General features: G+C 37.7%; 1 protein-coding gene across 1 annotated transcript in view; it reads left to right on the top strand.

Moving 5' to 3' along the window:
* Positions 1-300: 300 nt before the first annotated feature.
* The window catches only part of LOC108094150 (zinc finger protein chinmo), a 44,218-nt gene continuing 24,557 nt past the window's right edge, over positions 301-19,961 (top strand). Inside the window, exons 1-2 of the mRNA XM_043207966.1 lie at positions 301-621; positions 1,744-2,778. The gene's annotated coding sequence lies outside the window, so the exon portion shown is untranslated. The remainder of the gene's footprint in view (positions 622-1,743; positions 2,779-19,961) is intronic.

Raw genomic sequence — 19,961 nt, 5'->3', positions numbered from 1 at the left:
GACTCAAAAAAAGTTATAAGGAAGGAAATTATGTACATAAATATACTGTTTTGAATTTTTTTTACTCTATTTTATTAGATTTTAGCTTTGTACCACCGTGCAGAGAGCAGCGCTGCGTTTTTGCGCTCTCTCTATCTTTTTCCTCCGACTGTTGCTTTGCTTTTGCTTTTTGCTTTTGCATGTGTATTGGTGGTGGCTCCACAATGCGATTACTCTCCGTTGCGCCTCTGTCGCTGCCGCTGCCGACGTCGCTGTCCGCCGGCTGGGCCATAAACGAAATTTTGGAACACAACGCTCGTCTATTCGGCCCTAGGTTTCGGTGGTGCTCGCAGCTCGAGGAAACTAAAACCCTAAAATTTCAAAATCAAATCCGAAGAAACGCACACGAAACCGCTTGAAAAACAGTAATTCTCATATATTTTCATACGGAAAACTGCAGCGGATGAAGTGCAAAAAGCCGAGAAGTGCAAAAAGTTTGCCGCATTGAAAACTTTTTTAATTATTATTTACGTTTTGTTTGTGTTTCGTCGAGCAAATGCACAAAGTAACTGTCCAGTGTGTGTTAAAAGTGTTTGAGCATCGTGAGTTTTGCAAAACGGTTTTTTCGACCAGTGATTGAAGGTAATACATGAATAAAATAAATATTCATACCAAATAAATTGCAACATTTTTAAACTGAAACAAAAAGCCCAAGAGGACAAATGCAAGTGTGCGTGTATACTTGATTTTTCCAAAACTCTCTTGAAATTTGGGGTGTGTGTGTGCGTTTGCAACTCGAATTTCGAACGGTACAAAAGCGCAGCAAAAAGTGCGATCGAGCAGGCAAAAACCCGAAAACGCAAAAGCAAACTGCGAAAAAGTGAAGTAAAAACTTTTATGCATAACGCAAACGTCTGCATTTTTAATCAAGCAACAACAATAGAAAAATAAGCAAACGCAATAACAACAACAACAAGATGAACAGGGAACAATAAACAACCCTCCCCGTTTTCCGCCTCCCCCTGAAAATAAACAAGGCGCAATCCCAGTGAACTGAACCCCTTTTTTGCACTGTGTGTTTGTGTAATTGTGTGTGTGCAGGAGAAAGAGCCTTTAAGGGAGAATGGATGAAAGTGCAAGAAGTGCAATGAGGAAAATGAAATGCAATTAATCGACAGGACACTTGTCCAAGGGAGAAAAGTGAAAAACTATAATCTATTAAAAATATCTGAAAATATTTAAAAAAATATATAAAAAAAAATTTTCTTTTCCTTAAAATAACAGAAAACAAAATAGAGTGCTTAAGGATTTTTCCAAAAAGTTATCAAACACAGAAAACAAATCATATTTAACATATGAAAATTGTTTTTTCCACTGATTAGCTCACACATGTTCTCTCATCCCCAAAAAACTACAATTCCCAACGCCAAATAAAGCGTTTTTGGGAGCCTGTGTGGAATAAAAGATATTTGCCAGAAGCCAAGTGGGAATTAAAATCCGAAAACGAGAAAATGAAATATATGCTGCGATAAAAAATCCATTTATGCAATTCATTTTACGAGTCTTGTTGATAAGGAAAAAGTGCCACAAACAAGAATTTTGGAAAACTTTGAAAATAAAACTATATTGCACCTAAAATGTATTCATTAATATTGAAACTAATAACTATGGATACATTTTAAGAGAATACTTTTTTCCATTTTTCATTCTTCGAAATTTAATTTCATTTCTAATAACAATCTTCCCCCGCTTTTGTATTTGCAGCCAAATGTCACTGTGAAAATGTCTCGACGAGCAAATCACAACACAAATTTTAGCAACATCAAGAAAAACATTCAACGACGACAAAACCGGCGAATTCTACAAAATGCGAATCAAGCAACAGTTTTTGAACATTTAACTATCTAAATATTAATACCAAAATACCATTAAAATTATAATAAAAATAATTCACTTAAAAAAATGAACTGAAACTAAAAACATTTTCGAAAAACAACGCAAAATTTCAAAATTGGCAACATAACTTTTGGTCCCAAATCAAATTCAACAAAAATATATCTTCAAAAACGATTTTTGGCAACGCTACGTGCAACAAAACATCAAGTAAAATAACAAATACAAATTTTTTCAAACGTCCACACGTGCAAATGTTTTTCAACTAAGAATAAAATATAAATCAATGTAAATTTTTAAACCAAACAAAAGAACAAACCAAAACCGTCAGCAAAAACCAGCCCAAAATCAGTTAGAAGGCCAAGGAAAATCTTTTTAGAACAAACGCAAAAAACCGCAAAAATTTAAGCCACCAAATTGGTAAACTCTTCAAAATTATTGGTTCGGACATACGCAATACTAAACACAGCAACACAACATCAACCGCATCTACTACAGTGATCACTACAGTAAAAGCAACCGCAACAGAAGCAGCAAAAAAAACGTGTGTGTTAGTTTGCATAAAAATTTCGTTTCGATCAAAAGCAAAGCAAAAATATTTAACAAAATAAAAAGTTACCAATCGTAATACATGTATTTATAAAATAATATACCTATACATATATCTATGCTTACGAATTATATCGGAAAATATTTGGTAAACAATTTTTGATAAACAAATTGAGTATAAACTTAAGTAATAAGCAAGAAAACTGAAGAAATCAAAAACGTTTGGCAAAAGTGCAAAAAGTGCAGTGAGATAAAACATAAAAGAACTGATAAATTCAAAATTAACATTTGTAATTAGTTTTACAACTGAGGATTCTGGATTTGGATTAATACGAAAATTTGCAATTGGATATTAAGGTGAGTTTCGTTTAAGCCAAGATCTAATACTAAAACTAACTAATTACGTTTTGCAAAATGCCAAGACTTACTTTTTAATAACTTTCTGCAATGGCTGCTTCAAATTTCCCCACGCACGAAAAAGTGCGTAAAAATGAAAAATGTTTTTTTAGAAAGTGTCCACAAACATTTGCAAACAATTACTGGCAAGCGCTCGAAAAAAAACAAACTCCGCCTCTAATTACAATTATAATTTATGCCAACAAAAAGAAGGAAAACATTATTTGGTCAAGAGAAAAAATTGTCTACGCACTTTGCGTATGATTTATGACACTCAAAACTTGGCGTTGCATATTAATAACGAAAAAAAAGCAAAAGTTGCTTGCTTGACATTTCTACATGTGTAGATACACACATACACACTCCAAAGGGGTGTAGATACTTTTTAGGGTTGTGCATAAATTAAAAATATATTATTTCTGCTTCTTGCCACTGCACACAAGAGAAAAACGCGTCGCAGTTGACACGCAATATTTTTTGGCTGCGCTGCCGGCGCCGCTGCCACTTTGACCTACTTAGCAAACGCAGCGTGTTCCAAATTTTGTGCGTTGTGTACTTTTTTGTACCGCTCGCCCCCTCTCGCTCTCGCACTCGCCCCCTCTCGCTCGCACTCGATGGGGTTGGACTGGCGTTGCGTGCGCTTGAAATTGTAGTTTCGGTTTTGGTTGCTTGGGGTCTTCCGCATTTAATTAAATGCACAACAGTTTTTTCCCTAGTCTTTTTCAAGCTTTTACACGGTAAATAATTGTTTGAAGTGCTTAACCATTGATTAAACTATGTATCTTAAATAGCTAATTTTTAAATCATAGAAAATCATAGAGATACTTTTAGTTTTGACCAAATATAATTTATAACACATATGTACTTGTTTTACTTTTAAAGGAAACTAAAAGTTACAATTGAAAATTTATTTTTCTTTTTAAAGCTAATTTATTTACTTATATTGTGGTGCTTTCATATTAGTTGTATATTATAATTTTTCAGAAATATATTAAAACATATTTCGCATTTCTATCTGTGTACAATTTTCTTGGCCTTTTGTTTTAGTTTTTTGTCTACTGCATTTTCCCTTGTCGGAAGTGCGGCATTGTCCCGCTCTTTCCACTTTTCTTTGCCTTCTCACGTGCATTTGCACAATCGTTAAGTTTTTTTCTAAGAATAACTTGTCTTTGGAGCAGACTACGCGGCTTCTCCCTCTTCTTCTTCTTCTTCAGCTGGCTGTGTTGTAACTGACGCAATGCAACCGACTTCATTATTTTTTTTTTTATTTGCTGTTGTTGTCGGCACTTGCGCAAAGTGTCTATGATATGCTCCTAACCCCCCGCAATAACCTCTCACTTTTCCACAAAGGCAAACGCATTTCGGTTCTCTTCTCCAAATTGTTTTAATTTTATGACTTGCCACTGCAGTTGCTTGAATTTTAATGCGACCGATTACCAACAACAGCGTTGCAAGAAATTGTCAGTTGCCTGATTACAGTTCTTATATTCGGCGTTTTCAAGGGGTGGGCCAAAAGGTTAAGATGTCCCAACTGCATTTTTAAGGTAATTAGATTCAGAACTTAAGAAGTCTATGATTAAAAGAGATTTACCTACATACGTATAAATATTTTATTTCAGTTCGTATATGCTTAACTTTCTTTTTTTTTAAGACTCACAACGCCTTAATATTTAATCTATCGTAATCCTCTAATCATCACAATAGTCTACTAGTTGTAAAGCTCAACATTTTTTTTTAATTTTATGAACCATTAAGGCCAAGACACGCACTTACCTCTGCCAAGGGCTGCAATAAACTCAAAAAGCTGTAGGAAAAAATGAAACTTACACGAGACTTGACCATAAAGATTCATATGAAATAATCGCTTTTATGAACTGCTAATTAGGCTTATCAAAAAAAAAGTATGCATAGTGTTTCTTGGCTGCAAAATGTGGTAGAAGGCAGGGCTATCAACTAGCTAAGGAGGCGCAGGGGGCGTGGCGAACTAGAAACCTGTCTGTGACAGTAGAGTGACAATTTTTTCCTCTTTGTGTGTTTCCATGGCACTCAAATGTTGACTATTCATAGGGACAGAAAAAGCATAGGCCCAACAACATTTTTTTTGGAAACTAACAACTGCGACAAAAAATGTACACTTTTCTTATAAAAAATATTATTTATTTCAAACCATTTGCAAATAAATTACAATACGAATAAGAAATTATTTTAAATCCAAATGTGTGTTGCTATATGGTTAACCCTGAAATATTGCCACTATTATTCTGAGCGCTGCTGTATGTGCAATGTTTATTGGAGTTTGGCAAACCCAATTCGTGTTTTTTCTACCGTTTTTCGCTAGTTTTTTGAGGTTTTTTCTGGCCATTCCCCAGTTGCTAATTGCCAGTTGCCTTTTGCTCCACTTCGCCACACGCACATACACTCATACTAACTCACACACGCAATAAAAAACTAAACTTTTGCATGCAAGCGACTGCTTTGTGTGGGTGTTATCTACACGAATGCTTGTGTGTGTGTGTGTGTGAATATGGCTGCCGCAATAGTTTGCACAAATAGAAAACGCATTTCATGGGCGGACATCTTTCGCCCTCTATCTTTCCCCCTCTTTCGCACACACTCTCTCCCCCTCTCGTACCCTCTCGTTTCTACTTTTTTGAGCTTTGGTTTATCTGCATCGAACAGTTGGAATGTGTAAAGTTTCATTGCCATTTCTAAATGTGTGTGTGTGTGTGTGGGAGACTCATAAAATGGCGCACATGAAATGGATGAAACATAAAGGAAATGGTCGATTGCAAAGGAAAAAAAACAGGGTTTGTCATAAAAATTGCAATATTGCAAATAAGAGTAATTGTGAGTTTCTGCGCTTCAAGTAGCATAATTGATCATTTGTTTTATTTCTTAAAAGTTTTATTTTCTTAAAAAATATAAAATAGGGACTGGCCAACACTTAATAATTTCAATTCCCTACAAAAATTTGAAATCTAACTGGTGACGAAAACAAGAGCAAATTTGTCAATTAAAACCTCTTACATCACAATTCAGAAGCGAATGCTGATAATTCTAAAAGCATAAGAACGCGCACAATCACACAGACACGCGTGCAGAAGGGCGCAACAAATAAATAAAATACAAAAAATGTAGACAGAACTATACATAAAAACACTAGCAATTCCACTTGCCACTTTGAGCTATGTAAAATAGCAAACAAAGAAATAAACTCATAGGCCTATGTACACACTTGTCAGGCCATGTAGGAGTGCCTTTGCCATCTCTTTTCCCCCAATGCTCCCTCTCTTTTTCCTTCCCTTTTGCGAACGCAACGCAAAAAAATTCACAAGTCGCATCCGAATGAAAAAAAACGACAAAAAATATGGCGTGGCCTACAATTAAATTGGCTCAAAGTGCGTAAGGGGCAGCCTGCACAGCAACAAAAATAAAACTACGAACAAAAACCGAAATAAAACAGCAGCAGCGATAGAAAAAACCTTGAGCTGGCACAACATAATTAAAAATGTGCGTATACGCACACAATGATAGGCCCCCAACTAAAAAAACGCGCACTAACACTCTCAAACTTTTGCAGTGCGTAGAGCTTTTCCCGCTTCACAAATGACATTCACGCGCAATAAATATCAGACTATACCAGCCCAGCCGAATAAAAAATCGTGAAATCAAAAAAGCTCCACTGCAAATCCAACAACAAAACAAGGAAGTCTAAAAATGGTTTCAGCAGCACCAACAAAAACCCGTGGTTCGTAGGCCTAATCTAATGCAATGAGAGCAAGGGAGATGGGTACAGTTTTGGAGCTTTAGCACGCACTTTTCAAAGCTTTTCTAGGCGCCACGCTTATTAAGATTGAAGCTTTTCAATGCGATGATCAGTAGCAGATACAGATACTTTTGGGATCGACGAAATTATTAGTTCTAATTGATAAGGTCTTCATTTTGACACAATACGATCGGAATTTTTGCATAAGTATGGGTAACTTTTTAAACTTGGGTGCAGACGATCGTTTCAATGTGCAGATACAGTCAAGAAGATAACGCAAACATAACCGACATCCCGAATAGATTAAGCTTAATTCAAATTTAAACACTTCCTGTTCACAACCAAAAAAAAATCATATTCAAAATCAGATCTTCCGACTGCATTAACTTCTATACCAATTTAAATGCATCGGTGACACAATTTCCATCTCCCTTTAACCCCAAAAGAAAGAACCGAGAGAACGGAACAGAAATGATTATTTAATTGGAGAACCTTTGGTCCCCAATTTCTTTTTAATAACAGCTAATTATGTCAAGTATAATACACGCAAACACTTCAGAAAAAGCACTTCAAGCACATGCAACCATACATAATTCCCTTAAATTGCCGCAATCTGTAAAATCTGTTACTGTCCCTGTCACACGAGATGTTTGTTTGTTATAATTTGATGTATTTCTCCTCTCTCTTTTACCCCTTTCTTGGCTTTTTCCCCCATTGGGACAGTTTTTTTTCGATGCGTTTCCACCTTCGATGCTTCCACTTCCTCTGGATTTTCCTACCTCCCGGGTTTTCTTCCCTTCCCCCCTCTCTCCCGAAAAGAATCTTGAAGAGTGCACTCGGCGGTAGAAAAAAGCGAGAAGTGGAACAAAAAGGCACAAAAGAAAAATGGTTAAGGAAATTAAAAAGCATAAAAACAACAACAGCGCCAGCTTCCGTTAAAACAAAGCGAATTCAAGTGGAAGAAGGAACAAAGAAAGCGAATAAAAAAGGGTTACCGAAAGGAGAGAACGAGAGAAGAACACATATGCAGCATTTACCGTTAGAGCCCTTCGAGGGCGTTCTTTCTTCCTCCCCATTCTTGTGGTTAATTTTTTTTTTTTCTGACTTGGCTGTCGTGTTTTCTTTTTGTACTTTTTGTGTGTGTTTTTTTGTTGCTTCTTTCGCTGTTTCTGCTTCGTTTAATATGCAGAACTTTGAATGGTATGATGATGCACTTGGATCCATGGGAAAGTAATCGGCGGTGGGGCAAGGTAATTTGCTGTCAAGTGGGAGTTACGGAAATTCTATCGGTAATTAAAAAAAAAAAAGGGGTTCAAGAAGGGGAAAAGTCTAGAGTACTTGTAAAGCGAATTATAATGAAATAATATCAAAATCAAATATATAATACATATTTTTAATCTAGTAAAGTCGCCATTAAAATGTATAATCTTTTTGAAGTTTTTGAATGCAACACTGCAATGGCTTATTCCCTTTATAAAGTGCACTCAAGCAGGGTTTCCACCCTCTAAAAAAAACCCAAAAACTTTGTCTTTTGCCACACGCTTCGCTGAATCACATGCGTTGTAAGTCACACTTTTGTATATGGGTTTTCCCCAGCTCGAACATCTTTTTCAAACAATGTAACAATGCATTTACGCAAGTCTTGCACTTGTCCATCCAACGATGATGATTATGTTGTTGGCCGAGCTTAATTTATGGATTTTCTCAGACCTTTTTTTGGGGGCTCTTCATTTGGCGTCATGCGTGGGTGATTCTCGTTCCCTCGACTCTTGGCCAAGGTGTTTCATTCACATTGCGATGACCGCTGATAAAACACATTTAAAACCGACCGCCTCCTGCAGTGTGGAATATCTCTCTTTTCCTTTCCTTGGTCTAATTAAAATGCACCAACTCGAGTGCAACATTTTATGGACGTGATTTACACAGGAACAAGCCACCAAAAAGAGTAGATTTTTTTCTCTTGTTTTTTTTTTTTGTCGGAGGGGGCGAAACCATGAAATTGAATTGCTACTTTGAAGTGCACTCGATGTCAGTGGATGGGCCCGAAAAAGGGTTAACTGCACACATGGCTGCACGGCTGATAGACAGGCCCACAAAAAAAAAAAAAAAACAGTGGAATGGGTTGGGGTTTCGGGCCGAGGTGTTGGGGCCATCACAACCGACGGGCCACCTAGTTACCCACACTAATTAAGGCAAAATGCAGCCAGGGCAACGTCGCATTTGCAAAGCGGCAACAACGTAGGGTTCTTCTATTTTCTTCCATTTTTTTCACTGTATAGAGGGTCCAAGTTCATTAGAAGTGAGTATAAAAAACAGTTGCCTCGTCGAGCTGCACTTTTTTGGTATTTCCGCTGATTGGTGGCTAGAAAATACAAAGTGGTTTTTCTAAAAAGAAATATAAATAAGAAAATTGATTGGGGAAATGTTAGCGAAAAGACAGGGTTAATAATATGATCTTCTACATAAATTTCTTTATAATATCTTCTGCTTTAAATTACCTTATTAAATGTATAATAATTTGATGTTTTCTCTATTTTTTGCAGGTAAGCACTTGTGCCTTTGTTCGAACTAATTAGGCCGTCTTATGGCTAAACGTAAGTTGCTCCCACGACGTAATTGCATAAAAATTTCTCATTTCTATGGCGCACTTATTTTTGTCGCTTTTGTTTTGCATTTAAGTCCAGCACCCCTTGAGGCGTTTTTCCATTTGCCGGGGCTTTTCCCCACCCGCCTCGCTTTTCTCCGGGATTCCTGACCATAAATTTTGCAATTAACGACAAATGTCACTTTGTCTGGCCGATGGCGACGTAGTCGACGACATCCGACCGACCGTTGCAACCATTTTCCAGAAAACGGGGGGCAGAGTTGGGTGGGTGCAACTCCTTTTTATTTTTATTTCTGGGTGGCCAGAAACGGAGAGCTGGTTGAATGCTTTTAGCCCGGACCAGCGGAGCATGGCATGGCCTCTGAACGGGCTGAGCAAACCCACCCAAAAAACCCACTCGGCACACAGCAACCACCCACCACCACCCACTTACGGTCTGCTCGTCCTGCAATTGCATTAAAAAGCATAAATTTACTTTAGCCCAGGCTCTCGGAACGTTATAAAATCCATTTATGCACTTCACTTGCTCTCTTTTTTAGCCCAACCCACCGAGTTCCTCCCACCACCCACCTCCCACTTTTTGGGTGGTTGCATGCTGGTCAGACTCTGGCTCCCAGGTCCTAGAGTCCCAGAGTCCAGGTCCTCTGCAATCTACAATAATTTCTGATTTCTTTTCTCCTTTTTTTTTCATTTTGCTGCGCCGTTCCCATTTTATATTTTTGCTGCCAATTTCTGCAGTCCACGCTAGCGTAAAAGCGAAAGAGAAGGCAATATCGAGTATAGTTGGCCTGGCCGGGCGAGAAAGCTATGCAATTTTTACAAAAATTCCAAACCAAACTGGAAACCCAACCCGAACCCAAGCCCAAACCCACTTTTCCTTTTGTTTTGTGTGTGTTGTGACGATGATGAAGTTTAATTTAGACACGACCCTAGTCCGAGCCTCCGTTTGTCGGGGTTTTCCTTTTGTGCCACCCGCATGGCTGTGGCAACCACCCAGTTTTCCTCCTCCTTTTTGCACCACTGCAGCCACTCAGTGCCACCCACTTTTGGGCTCGGAAAACCACCGGTGCATGTGCTGAAGAGCCGGCCGAGGAAAACTTTCGCAAATTGTTTATAGAGAATAGTTCAAATGCTGGCTTTTCTGCCGGGGAATCTAGTTGCATTCTTTCGGGCGAAAATCGGTTTCTAAAGTGTAGAGATCCTGATTTATATTTCTATCTGGGAGATACATTTTGTTGTGCATCTACTTTTAGTACTCAACTTTAGTTGAAATTATTCTGCAACTATTTTTTAGCCAATTAGCTCTCATCTTACTCGACTTTTCAATCGTTCCTTGCAATTCTAATTCTCAGGTTTTTCATCTGCATTCTGCATTTGGATTATAGCCTTTTGCTCTTTTACCTCCCTTTTTGTTTTAGCCGTTTCTATGGGCATTGGCCATTCATTAATCTTACTTCCTCTTCGTCCTTCCTCCCTCAGAATTTATCTGCTGGATGTATCTTTCTATATGTATCTTTCTATATGCTCCACCTCTGCCTATGTACACTTTTTGTCCAGTGCCATTTCCATTTCCATTTCCGTTTCTGTTTTTGTTTCTGTTCTAATATAATTCCGATTTTTCAACCGTGTTGCAAGCCACTCGGTGCTCATGTGAGTGCTGCCCCAAAACTTCATTTCCTCCGCTTCTGGGGCGTGGCACAAAGTACTGCAGTTCCCCCTTCCCCCTCCCCCTCCTCGTTAGATAAACAATCAGCAAACTGCAGCAGCAGCATAAAATAATAAAAGGAGCAAAAATTTAATTCCCGTTTTTTGCTGTTGTATTTCCTCTTTGAAAGTTTTTGTTTGCCGATTTTTCTTAGGCCATGTGTGTGTGTGTGTGTGCAGGATGTTTTTGCTTGTGTCTGTTTGTTTGCATGCGCTTTTCTGCAGAATTTTCGGCAATATTCCATTAATACTTTTCGGACCACCGGGGAATATCGGGGAGGCACTTTGTTTGCTTTGCGAGTTGCGCCAAAGTTTTGTTGATAAATAAATTTTTAAGCGATAAATTTTCTGAATGCAGAAATCAATTTTTACCCTTTGTGTGTACTCAGCTCTGCTGCATAAATAAATCATCAATGCATTGGGGAGTTTCGTATGCTGCCCTTTGGGGATTGAGTTGCATTCTGGCCAGCCCAGAAAAAAAAACGATGCTGCCAAGCGTATATGAAAATCTAAATGGAAAATCCACATGTCAGTATGGGTTTTTATCTAAAAACTAAAGTCTATTTGTGTGCTATGCCAAAGGGGATTTTTTCCACAAATGGAATTTTAGATTGGATGCATATTAATTTGGTTGGGAAAATGGTTTGGTAAATGGTTGGGTGTTTAAATGAATTTTAGTCCATGATATATAATAGTCCTTAACATTATGACTATACCTTTGTACAAATAATTAATATTAACAATATTTTAAAGTTATTTAAGGGTAGTTAAAAGGGGAGTTTGATTTCAAAACAATTTCAAAATATGCCCAAATCGATAATAGATTTTTTCTTATGTATAATTGCATTTGCAATCGACGTAACCAAGTGCTCACTCAATCAAAGTCCTTAAAAACTTATAGATTTCCCATACATGTGCTGAAACAAAAAAACCTTTTAGTCAGAGCAACTATTGATGGAAACCCGAACTCGCACAGACAGAAAACTAAAACCTTTTATCAAAGATAAATAAAATGAAAAACCAGTGGGTGGAGGGTTGGGAAAAGCTGCATGCGACAAATGCAGGCAAAAAAGGAAATGGAAATGGGAAAACCCAGGCTCGGCAGCATATGTGTGCGAGGATGGTTGGATGGATGGATGGGCAAAGGTTGGGAAAAGCGAAGGAAAGCCTCTCAACTGAAAGCCAATGTGCAGTGTGTATGCAAACAGGGGGTGGTGATAGTCTGCCTCCCTTCTCACTCACTCTTCCTCTCTCCGTCTCTGTCTCTCTCTCTCTCTCGCTCTGTTGCTTCCCCGTTCTGTCTCACTCACTCCCAACTGCAGTCGCAGGCGAATGTGAAATAAATTAAAATATTTTTATCTACACTCGTGCACGTAGCCTGCAATGGAAATTGCCAAAGTCAGCTGCAAAAGTTTTTCCAAGCTTTGGAGTTTGTTCCAACCCTCTGCGGCAGTTTTTCACCACCACCACCACCCCTCAGAGCTCAGCACCCTGCATTTTCTCTTCCTCTTCGCTCACTTTTCCCAAGTTTTGTTTTTGCAGAGTTGCATTTTGGCTCAAATTGCTTTCTTTTTCGGCTTTTTTCTTATTTGTTTGAGAATTATTGCTGCATCGAGCTGAAAAAGGGTTGCAACTGCACTTGGCTCTTCTCTCTCCCTCGCTCTGGCTATAGCTATCTCTTTCTCGTCATGAGTTTCCTACTCTTTCGCACGTTCCGTCTCTGTTTTATGGCTTATATGTACATATGTGTTGTCTGCTTTTTGGCGCATTGCACTAACCGACTATAAATGAAATGCCGCATGACGGCGGCCCCCAAACCGCCCACTTTTCGGGTTTTCTTTTTTTTTTTTGGTTACCCCCTTTTGGATTTCCTCGTGGCCCATGCAAAAAAGTGAAAGTTTGTGCTGCTCCTTTTTGTGTGTTCCTGCAGAAGAGAGCGAGAGAGAAAGAGAGCCACGGAGAAAAAGAGTGAGAGAGCTAGAGAGAGAGTGGGTGAAAAGGGGGTTTTTTGTGTGCTCTGCACTTTGTTTGGGGGTTGCACACCCCCCTTTTTTTGGGCCAAGTGTGCTGCAGTCGAGGGTTGTTGTATGTTTCATAATGATGACAGCCCGAGAGCTCCTGATGCTGCCCCATCATGATGAACAACCTGATGATGATGATGATGATAATCACGTTCCTTGCAGGGGATACAATAAATGTTGTTGTTCATTGATTTTCCTCTTTTTTTGCCCCATCCTTCGTTCTTTTCCTTTTTTGATTGCTCCTCTTTCATTCCACCCAGGAAAAGTTTTTTCCAAGCAACAAAATGCATTTTTTTGTGCGCCGCCTGCAGACAATGCGACAGACAGTGGGTGGTAAAAAAAGGGGTTGGGAAAACGGAAAATGGAAAATGGGAAAGGGGAAACGGGAGGTGGTGAGTGTGTTTTGCCTGCATAGAGAAAATTCATTTGGCTTGTCTGCGTCTGGTCGAAAAGTCTGGCAAGGAAATCACAGACGATAAGGAAATGAGTGAAAATTCATTTCAGCCTGCAACACCCTCACCCCCACACCCTCTTTCTCTCTCTTTTCATTCGCGTAGTAGTATTTTATAGTATTTTCTCTATTTTCAACATTTTACTACGGCCAGAGTTTCTTGGCTTGACACATTCAGCCCGGTTGTGGCTATAATTTGCCTGCATTTCGCCGGCCTTCCCCTCCGCTTTCTCCATTTGAGCAATTTATTGCTGGAACATCATCCTTGTCAATGGTTGGCTCCTCCACTTTTCTTTTTCTTTTTTTTTCTGCTCTTGATTTGTGTGTTTTTTTGTTTTTTGCGGCTTGCACAACTTGAACTCAAATGAATTTTCTTATCCCTCCCCTTTTTTTTCATTAGGATTTCTATGCTATCCTGCGGCAGTTTTCTCTAGTTAATTTGCGTGATTTGCTGCATTGACCAGCAGAGGAGGAAAAAAAAGGGGAAATAAAGAAAAAGGATAAATCATCAACAGAATGGGAGATACGTGTATTGGTATATTGCATTCATTAATTGGAAATCTAAGTGATAAAAGGGGTTAAATCTAGAAGGAGATGAAGATTAAATTTCTTCCTGTTGATTTACATTATATTAAATTTCATGTAACAAATATCATAAAATAAGGATTTTAGTTACTATCGCAAGATCTTAATTGACTCACATTTTCCCAACTTAACTCGCATTTGTTGTGTTCAATTTCGGTTATGCCACCTGCAATTTGCAGATACGAATCTCAAGGCGATTCACTCGAGACACTCTGCCAAAGCGAAAGAGGGCAACGAAAGGTGACTCGGGGGCAGTGCGCCACCCACACGCCCAAACACCCAAAGCCCACCCACTCTAAACACTTTCGATTTGGCTGCCAAAATGTCATAACTTTCGCTTTCGTTTGGGCCGCGATTTTAACCCCAGACATTCAGCGATTCCACTGCGAGATTCCGATTGCGACCCAGTCTGAGTCTCGAGTCGGAGTCGCGGGTTTTTCGCATTTCCAAGTTGTTGCACGCAACCGGCGACAATAATACAATATATAAAATGTGCAGACTGGCAGCCAAGTAGAGTGTAGCAAAAAACCATAGAGAAATAAAAGTAAAAGTCATGCGACAAAACAAATTTTTTGCAGTAAATTGCATGCGACGTTTCACATTGGTTTTTCTTTTTTTTTTTTTTTTTGGTTTTCGTATCATTTTGCCCCTTTTGTACGGCTGTCAACGTCGTGACAAACAAACAAGAGTTGTCTGCCACAATTTGAGTGCGACTTTGTGCACACATTGTATATATAGCATACTATATACTATAAGTAAACCTCTTTGTTGTGGGCGTGTTGAAGTGCAAAAGAAATTCAATTTCTTCAAGCCTCTTTCTCTCACTCGATTGTTTCTTAGCTTATTTTTGTTGTTTGTCAATTGTTTTTATAACCATTTGACATTTTGTTGGTAAATTAATATGGTGGCTGTGTTTTTATTTCCATCTTTAGGTGGGCGATGTGTAATGGTCACGATAAAAATAAGGAGATTTAAGTGCGGGGGCTTGGCTTTGATGAAAGTTGTTTGCATATTTCTATAATTACTTGTGGCTTATGATTAATACAGTAAAGTATTACAAATTTGATTCATAATAAAATACATAATATTGAAGCATATTTTTTAACAACTAATTCGGTGAATTTTACTTTAAAATGGCTTTCTTTAAAGAGATAATCGTTGACGACATCCATAAATTTAAAGAAAACTCTTCCTCTCTTTTATTTAACTCGCTTTTATCTGAATGAAAATAATTTTATGCAAACCCAGATACGCACACACACACACACAGAGCGAGAAATCTCCCAGTATCTGTGTCTGTGAGTCATGTAAAAAGTAAAATAAAAGAAAGAGCAAGACGGAGAAAGAAAAAGCCAAAAAAAAAGTGAAATGAAATCAAATTTGTCTTGAACTTGAACTTGAAAAATGAAAATGAAGACATCGAAGACGGTCGACAATGTTCAACGTTTTATGGCCTTTGTTGGCGTTGAATCTTTGTTTAAAATTTACTGTTGATGTTGATAATGAAGATATAAATTATTTTGTTTGTATATACTTTCGTATTCAGATGATGTGGAAAAGTGCATTAATATCCATATAAACATTTTAAAGATTATACGGGCTTACAAAGCATATGCCATCGACAATTGCAGCTGCAAAGCATTTTTTATTTCAAAATAAAGATAACTTTTTTATATAATTTGATTTTATTATTTTTATTAGGTCCGCTTGTGAATGTCAGCTGGCTCAAAGTCAGCAAATATATTTTTGCGACTTTGAAACGACGCAAACTGCAATAACAAGTGATAATTATAACTTGAATTTTTGCAAAGGGGGAATATTTTTGAGGGGGTTAACTGCGCAAAAGAACATTGAATGCACACAAAATGTGTTTTAATGAGATAATCGCTAAAACAAAAAATTGGTAAAAAAAAAAAGTTAATCGTGACAAACAGACCCCGCAACTGAATTGTGGATAAAAATAACTGAGAGTACATACGGAATGTATTTTAATACACAAACAAACGTCTGGGGATCGGACAAATATAAGTGGATAATGCATGTGCAAAAAGTTGTTGCAATGAGAGAATAAAGTTAGGCGCGAATTTGAGTGGAAGCTCGTGTCATTAGGCGAACTTTAATTAAAATGACATGGCCAAGTTTAATTAGATAAAATATGAGTTTTGAGCACAAAAAAAATTGTGAGCACGTGCTTGATTTATTTTTTTTAATTAGTTTCCAAGCTGTCTGTGCAAATTATAAATAGAAAATTATTTCTAAAGTATTAATTGAGTATATCTATCTATCTACTAAATTCCAAACCAGTATCAATTAAAATCAACTAATGCATTCATTATTAAATGTCAAATATCGTAGAGGCAATCAAGGCAACAACAAAATCACAACGCTTCCGTAAATAAACAAAAATCCAACCGCAAATTCGACGTCATCAGATAAGTCAAATGAATTGTGGATATATAAATGTACGTATAAAAGGCGAATAAAGTGACATAATAGAGCAAATATATGTATATACTTAAATATATATGTATTTTGTATGTGGTTAAAAAAAGAAAAAAAAATACTTCTCTCTGGCGGGATTAATGAAGTCGAATGCAAGTTCATAAATAAAATAAGGTGACAGTAATGAAAAAAATGTGCTTAAAAGCGAGACAATAAAAAATTTAAATACAATTGCAAGGAAACTTTGAAATCTATATGAATATTTGTATATTCATTTAAGATACAAAAATACTTTGTTTCTAAAAGATTTTAAATGTTCCGTTAAGTTCCTTGCCAAAGTACTTAACTTGGTAAGCAATTGTATCTGTATCTTTTCCATTGTATCCCTATCTATATTTGTATCTGTATCTGCGGTCTAACTGTTTGTTGGCAGTTGCCGTCGACGCTTGCTTTTTTGCAGCTTTTGCTCGCCTCTTATTATTATGTATTAGCATTATTATTTACCCGCCGCGCTGTTTTTTATTTTATTTGCTTGTGGAAGCAGCGTGGAATGAGAGATTCGTGGAATTGGGACACTTGTGTGCAGTGCGAGCGGAATTGTTGTTGTGTCTGTTTCAAATATTTTTGGCGACTCTTCACTGTTTGCTTCCCCTTTTCTCGGCTTTCTTTCAGTGCAAAGAGTCTCCCAACTGTTAGTTTCTTCTCTCTTTCAACGCTGCCGGGTTTTTTTTGCGCGTGTTCGTCAATGTCAAACGGAACAATTTCTTTTCATTTTTATCCGCCGTATCACAAATTTTGTTTGTATTAATTGCTTGGGTAAATATTTTGACTGAATTGCACTTGACTTTGCAGTAAGTTTCCACTCGTCCTATGTGGCGTATGATTAATATTTTTTGTCGGATTACTCATACGCTCCCGTTGCATTATATCGCAGTGAAACATCTATTCTTTGTATAACTTGAAATGCAAGAAAGAGCAACAAATATGTGTGTTTTTTATATACCCGAAACTGGAAATGCGCAAGCAAAAATACCAAAAAAAAAAATCGCACAAAAAACTGAATTTTTTTTTTGGTTTGCAAACAAATACACACAAAGATTGCAACCAAGGTCAATGATGAATAACAGCAAAATGCGCTGTTCTCTCCATATATTTGTACCAGTTGGAGATCTCCACATGCAGACAGAGTGAGAGGGAGCGAAATAGCGAGAGGTGCGACAGAGAGAGGTGGAGCCGAAATGCGTTCTTTATTTTTCCTTCGCTGACTCTTTGGGTTTGGCGTACAAAGTAAATAATTTGTTTGACTGGCAATTTTTGTCGGGGGGCGTTCGGGGGTGTTCGACGTCAGTCCCCACACATAGATCCGCCTTATGTACACTGAATGTTCGCTGTTTTTTATTTTAGTTGAATTTATTTGTGCATTGTCGTTCTGCGAGTGCGAATTCGACAAGAGTTTCAAATCCGCGTCGAGTTTGTCAAGTGGTGAAAAAGTTTTTGCAGTTCAGCAGTTGTGGAGCGCGCAGGTGCCGTCGTATCACAATCATTATTCGCCAGTTATTTGTGCTCCGATCAATCAATAAGATCGGTTTAGTTTCTCAATAAATTATGTGATGTAATGTTCAATCTTGATGGTAATTTTCGCAATGGCGGCTAGCAGGTCAGTGTAAATGGCGTCCAAATGTTATCTCACATTTGCCTTTTACAATTAAAAACCCGAAATCGGTAAACTTTTCCACTTCCTCGTCAAATGTTCCCACATCCTCGTGATCATTGCTGTTCCGAAACTTTTCCCATCGTTATGCCTACATCTTGTGCATTAATTGCTTAATTGATTCACATTTTATTCAATTCACTCAATTTCGTATTCACTGCCAAACACTTGAACACACACACACACGCAAACACACCCTCCCATATATTCAGATCCAAATTCGCTGAGATCTCCAGAGTATTATTCTCACCTTTCATGCATGCGCGACTAATTCCTGGAATTCCTTTGACTGACTAACCCAAAAGTTGTTGTTCTCACACGCGCAGAATACAAAAGACAAGAAATGGCGCCGAATATCCTTGAAAAAGGCAAAGGCAAAGGAATAAAAAACCAACAAAAAAATCAAGCAAAGCTGCCGGCGCAGTCGCAGGCTGCAACAACAACGAAAAAAAAAACCCAACTAAAACGGAAAAGATAAATCAAAAAGTAGCCAAACACACTCACAAATGCAATCGAAAAAAAAAAAAAAAAATAAAAAGATACGAACCGAAAAAGAGAGCGAAAAAGCTGGCAATAAACAGTTTGATCCGCTTTTTTTCATCTTGCTGTTCAGCAAATAACTGCATTTGACCTTGTTTCGATCTGCCTTTGTATGCGTTAGCTTAGAACAAACAAGATATATACACACACACGATTATATGTACATATGAGCCAGAAAGAGAAGGCGATAGCGTGCTGTGTGCATGCGAATTCATATTGTTGAATTTTTCGGCTTGTTTGCTTTGCTTCGAATTTTCGCTGCGCACGAAAAAGGGGAATAGAGACAGAAAGAGTTAAAAAATCGGTTATAAAGATGGGCAAAAGTGTATTAAATAATATGTTTGGGGATCTTGCACATTAAATAAAATACATTATACTTTAGTTTCTATTTTATTTTTGAGTTTCTATTATTTACTTTTAATTCCGCTGCGCATGGCATAGAAATCATGAGCACTCAGAAAAAATATATAATACTCATTAAAAATCCCCCCAAAATGGGAAATTTCTGAAATTCGGACTCATATCTCTCCCGCTCTTCTTCGTTCAACGTGCAATTTTGTTTTGCTGATTCTTGTTGCTTTGCCAAAAACAAAAAGAAGCGAAATCAAAATGTAGGTTAAATTTACGGAAATTGCGACGAGGGCAGACATATACACAAAGTATAAGTTTGTTTGTGTGCATGGTATAAAAATATAAAATAGCTATAAAGCAAAAACAAAGCAAAACAGATACGTGTTCAGATAGCGCACACACACAAGCCAACAAATAAAGCGTGGTTGTTGTTCTTGCCAATGATGTTCTGTATTTAATTTTTACCAGTGTATGTGTGGATTATGCAATATATGAGCGAAGAGGCGAGTAAGATAGTCCAACTGGATGACTAATGATATGGAATCAGCTGCAAACAGGTGATAAAGACAGAAGTGTTCTGTTTTAAAGTAATTAACTAACTGCGAGTGGTAAACAAATTCGTTAAGGCCAAGAGTACTTGTTTTCTTATTGGAGTGTGCAAAATTAACTTAGATTCGCCATTTGCGCGCATCCAATCAGAGTGCATTCATTTTGAGTGAAGGAGATGAATGCACGATCGTTGCACACTTCTCTTTCGCACTGCAATCGTTTTTCTTGTAATTTTTTGTTCGGTTCCTCTTCGTTGATTGCTTTTTAACTGCAATTTTTATTCGCATGCGCTTTCGGCTTCGTGCACTGAATTTTAATTCGTCGGCTGGTTGTTTTTTGCATTTCACGAAGTGACTTCGTGATCGGAAAGGTTGTTTTTGTTCCAGCTGTTCGTATCCGAATTATTCCTATTGGAGAAC

Source organism: Drosophila ficusphila, unplaced genomic scaffold, assembly GCF_018152265.1.
Source record: "Drosophila ficusphila isolate 14025-0441.05 unplaced genomic scaffold, ASM1815226v1 contig_412, whole genome shotgun sequence".
Classification (NCBI taxonomy): Eukaryota; Metazoa; Arthropoda; class Insecta; order Diptera; family Drosophilidae; genus Drosophila; species Drosophila ficusphila.
Note: the sequence above shows the minus strand (reverse complement) of the source record. Positions and strands in the feature narration are given on the sequence as shown.